The sequence below is a fragment of the Nanorana parkeri genome, unplaced genomic scaffold, assembly GCF_000935625.1.
Source record: "Nanorana parkeri isolate BGI_ZX_2015 unplaced genomic scaffold, ASM93562v1 scaffold79, whole genome shotgun sequence".
In the NCBI taxonomy this organism is placed as follows: domain Eukaryota; kingdom Metazoa; phylum Chordata; class Amphibia; order Anura; family Dicroglossidae; genus Nanorana; species Nanorana parkeri.
In genome coordinates, this window is record NW_017306347.1 from 2,379,963 (window position 1) to 2,385,498 (window position 5,536).

Sequence of the window (5,536 nt, forward strand, 5' to 3'; positions counted from 1 at the left end):
TTTTTTTTTTTTTTGGTTTTGTATCTGAACTGGCCTCATTCTGCTGGAAAATTTAGTTTTTCCTTTTCAAGCAAACTAAATAAAGCTTTGATTACATCCGTCAGTTTGGTTTTTGGGCTTAGATGGTTTGTTGGGTCACAAAACTGACTGAAACTTGGGGATGTATAAACTGATGGGCTGATATTCGGATAAAGCCCCATTGTCTGTGCCCATTGCACAGCTTTCTCTATGGAGGTGACCTACAGCTGTGCAAGAGGTTTGGGGTGACTGAAGCATCAATAGGGCTGATTCCTTGTTCTGTGATGCCATCCATCGCATCAAGCGATATATAAAGTCATGTTGCTGGACGTCTGTAAGAGGGGAAACATTTTTCATCAGTATCCCATTTGATTTTTCGCTTGGGATGACACTTGATTTCACAAAGCTTTATTTCACTAGCTGAAAAAAATACATTTTGAAAATTCCTATTGGCTGCTATTGCTGATCTTTCCCCCTTAATATGCTTGCTGCCTGGTTGTCATGCTGAGGCACTGGTTTCAGTTCTTGACCCTAAAAATGTGTACAGGTCAAGAGTATGGCATCAGTACCCTTGAGTCAGTGATCTGGAACAAGCATGCAGGAAGCTGGTCAGAGGAGTTCAGATACAGCCAGGCAGCTAGCATGCTCAAAGGCATAAACACGATGTAAATCCTAATTCCAGTGAGGAAATCAAAGTTGTAGAAGGAACTAATGGACAGTCACCTAAAATCAACATTTTACATTTAGGAGCTCACCAGTTTGCTAGTTTGTCTTTGAGAATCTACTGCTTCTTTATACCACAGAGTGCATGCTATATACACACAGTAACATGCCGTATATGTGTATCACCATTCATTTTTAATGTCACCCTAACACGTATATAAAGAACAAACAAAAAAATAAAAAGTCGGTTTCATTTATGAGTGGAGGGCCCAACTGATGAAAACATGGTGGGAGGAGGAGTGCCCGGTGTGGGTGCTCAGTGGGAGGAGGAGTGCCCCGGTGTGGGTGCTCGGTGGGGGGAGGAGTGCCCCGGTGTGGGTGCTCGGTGGGGGGAGGAGGAGTGCCCCGGTGTGGGTGCTCGGTGGGGGGAGGAGGAGTGCCCCGGTGTGGGTGCTCGGTGGGGGGAGGAGGAGTGCCCCGGTGTGGGTGCTCGGTGGGGGGAGGAGGAGTGCCCCGGTGTGGGTGCTCGGTGGGGGGAGGAACCTTCACCTGGACACCAAGAATAGAACCCAGGGGTTGGGTAATAAAATTTAACTTTTGCTTAATGCAGCGATTTAATTTGTGGACATTTCCTTCAAGTGTAGGGTAAGCTTTAGGAATTTCATGTAAGGAAGAAAACGCAACACAAAACTATTTATTTATAAAAGTTTTTAATCCAAAAATATGTTTGACAAATCTTTAATAAAACATATTTAAGCACCTTATTTTTGTTTCAAGCAAAATTGTACATTGGAAAGCAGCCAGCTTCACAAATATTATACTTAATTCTTTATTGAAGCTGAACTCCAGGTAAACTGCAAAATACACAGAAGATAAACCTATAAGGAAGCTGTTTTACCTGCCAAAGTATTTGTATTTCTGTCCCATTGCTGGGATTGGAAGGCCGTCTCTGGTAGGACAGGACACCTGATTTTTTGTTGCAGTTCAGCTTGTGATTGGACAATGGAAGCTCAGCTCCCTGTCACTCTGCCCTCTCCTTCTATTAATATGCTTTTTGCATTGCAGCACACAACTAATTGGCTCTTTGTAATGCTTCTCCCTCTCCTAGTCTGCTATACAAGCAGAAGCAGAGAAAACGCAACCAGTACAGCAGGAATACAAAGCACATTGTGCTAGTGACATACCGCACCGAGCTGCTCACATTTAACGTACCGAATATACAATAAAGTAAATACTAAAGATTAAATTTAATATTACACAAAAGCAATGCAAAATTGCATATAAATATTACTCCAACCCATAAAAGGATCGGTCCGCCATAAGGGGCCTGGATACGTATATCTCCAATAGCAAAGCCTAAAGAATTTCCTGGCTCTTTACCCACCTGCCCTTCTATTGTGTTCTCCATAATTTGTCAGGAAGGTAGAAGACGTGTGGACCCAAGAACTCAAGGAAAGAGATTACCCCAGTGGATTTCCCAACCTTCTGCTTGAATTTACAGTTCTGTTATGTTTAATAAAAGTTTGCTATGGCTATTTTTAACTCCATCAGAAGTGTAGTCTGGTTTTTAACAGCTGCACATAGAAACATGTAATCCCAAATTCCAGTGTAATTAAAGAAGTCGAGGGAATTATATGCCAACCTCTCCTAAAAACTACTTCAATTTTGGTAGTAAACTGATGAGTTGCATCACCCATTGGATTCTTATTTTTCCAATTTCTCCCGTTACTGTTGTTGACAGTTCATAAAACCAGGAAGTGCCCCTCGCTGTGTTAGGACTGACCCCAGAAAAACCCCACTGTACTGTACACAGGGACACTCTGAGCCAAGTAGGTAGCATCCTATTCAAGTAGACTGACAGGGCTATTCACAAAATGGTGAGGAGTTTGGAGAAGTGAACACTCTAGGACAACATAGCTGAACTGGATAGTGAGCTGGATTGGAGAATTCTTCCAAATCAGCTATGTTGTCTTAGATTGTTCACTTCTCCCGCCTTCTCTAAACGCTTCACCCTTTGGTGAATAGCCCTGTAAAACTCTTTGACAAGTTTTAAAGCAGGGGTAGGCAATGTTTGATGCTCTAGCTGTGGTGAAAAGACAACCCCATCATGCATCTGCCTCTGGGAGCCCTTCCTGTGGATTTGTAGTTGCACCACAGCTGGTGGGCTGAATTTGTCTTCCCCGGTTCTAGAGGATAGCAAACTTTTTAGTTATCCCAGTTATTAAAGTGTGGGGCAAAAAGTTATGTTGATTATTTACATTGATTATACATCAGATGAATATACAGAACACAGTTGGGAGCTTATTTTACCACCACCAATAAATACAAAATATTTGCCAACAGTTCATTTACATGTTTGCATTTTTCATCAACCTTATTCTAAAGTGTGTAGAGACAATAACTACACGGCACTTAGGCACTTGATAGAAATGATGGGTGTGATTTGTGACCCTTTTGAGAAAAAGTTCACAAATAGCCCTGTGAAAGGTGAACGGAATATAGAGAGAGCAGGAACAAGCCTAAATAATAAAAAACTGCACAGAAATATATAATTATTATTATACAGGATTTATATAGCGCCAACAGTTTGCGCAGCGCATTACAGTATAAGGAAGACATTACAATCGCAATACAATTCAAGACAAGATGGTAAGGAGGGCCCACAATCTAAAATACAATGGGGTCCCAGTGTCTGTCACCTAATTAACCTGTATGACTAGTCTTAATTGCATGAACGCTTCACAATGTTCTATGAGCCCCAAGATTCCATTGAGTGTTTCCAATCTGTTTGTTCTTCTACAGATGACCATGAAATAGAGGTGGTGGTCAGATATTAGTAGGTGATCTCTAACTGATGGATCGGCTTTCTCCCACTCACATTATAAGATATGTTGACATTATACAAGTGGGGCCTTCAGAGGTCACCAGGATTGGCAAAATATTTTTTTTTCCATTGATGATTCGATCTTGCTTACAGACACCACAGATGATGTTTATCTTTGTGAATGTTATACTTTGTTACATAGGATTCCCATGTCCTGTATATCACCTGCACCTGCCATAGAAGAAAGCCATGAATCCAAAGAGTAACCTGTAAGGGCCCTTTCAGGCCTTGGTGTCCTGGTGCATTCCATCAATTGTGTGGAAATGCAGGTTGCATTAAAACAAAGTGCACTTATCCTTTATTTCCCCTTCCCTAAACAATCCCAATCTTCCCCCTGCAGATCCGTACTTACCCAGATCCAACCGGCATGCTTCCGCTATTTCTTACATCTGCTGTCGCAGTGCTCCCTCTGCTGGCCGCACCTGTCCATTACAGCCCCATAGACTTCCATGGGACCATCTTCCAGCCAGAAGACAAACGAAGCCAGGAGAGGAAGACTTCCAGTGCTGGGTGTCAAAAAAACACACTTCTCTGATTCTGCACAAATTTTGCCCCCCCCTTCTTTTAGGAATACATCCATCCCTTCTGTGTTGTGTCCAGAGGATTTTATGCAGACCGTCAACCTGACTGTGGGATTGAAGCTTTCTCCTACCGCAATGGTAATAATCTGCTTTTTGACAGATTTTACAGAAGGGATAGTGTGGTCACACTTTTTACTTTGGGGATTTATTAAAGTGTAAGGTAGGGCTGAAGCCAAAAAAGAAAAAATAGGCGGAGGGCTTACATGACTAAGTGAAGAGGGGACACAGGGAATAAAGAGTTAATTAAGGGTTGTGTCCATAGGGCAGGGTCACTTACCTAATTGGTCAGGTTCTAAGTTCAGGCGGAGCCTGTGATGTGGTCTGAGGAGGAGGGTCTCACTGGCTTTAATCGGAGATCGTCGGATGAAGAGAGAACTTCCCACCCAGCCTGTTATTTGGCGTTTGTGGCTTGTTTACTGTCTGTGCAGTGTTGGCGGTTTGGGATCTTTTGAAGGCGGCCAAAAATAGGTGATGGTGGTTAATGTTTGGGGACCTGTCTTGGTATGGTGTCCTCAGGTCATGGTGAGATATGGTAGTCGAACAGGTAATTTAGACATTGATGTGTCTGCGGTCAATGTGCAGGTTGTCCCCGAGGTGGTGTGGCTGGGGGCCTAACAGATTTAATGGTTCCGCAGAGACAGCATATCTGTTAAACATTTTTGGCCTTCAAAAGACCTGCAACCTTCTGCTTGAATTTACAGTTCTGTTATGTTTAATATTTTTGTATGATAAAAGTTTGCTATGGCTATTTTAACTCCATCAGAAGTGTAGTCTGGTTTTTTGGGGGAATGAGGGGAGGTCAGTGGTCCTAGCAGTCTTGGCACTAAAGGAATGAGAACACCTGTTCTACCTTAGTCATGTGAACCCAAATTTAGAAGGGTCCACACACCTTGCAATAATCGTAGATAATCGTGGGAAATCCCACGATCGTACGATAATCGCAAGGTGTGTGGAAGGCGTGCAACCGTTTTTTTTACTGTACGGTCGCATGACTTTTATCTTAGGAACATGTTCGAAAACCCGCCGAGAATCGTACGATTGTCGGCAGGTGTGTGGCATGTTCGTAAGATAAATGCCGCAAGGGCCGGTGTGCGCACGCGCACACTGCTTGTTCAGCATTGCGGTAATCGGAAGCCCGCACAGCGGGGCGGGCTTGCGACTCTCGCAAGTACGATCTGCCTCTCCAAGATGGGCAGATCGTACGTTTTTTTAATTACCTTACAACCATCGCAAAACAAAAGTCTTGCGATGGTTTGTAAGGTCTGTGGCCAGCATTAGAATCAATCTCCCTCTCTCATACATGCATACATACCTGCAATGCACAAGGTAGCCAGAGACCATGTGATGTAGTCTGCCCAGGCTTTAGGTGGCACAAGGGATCTTTTTTTTT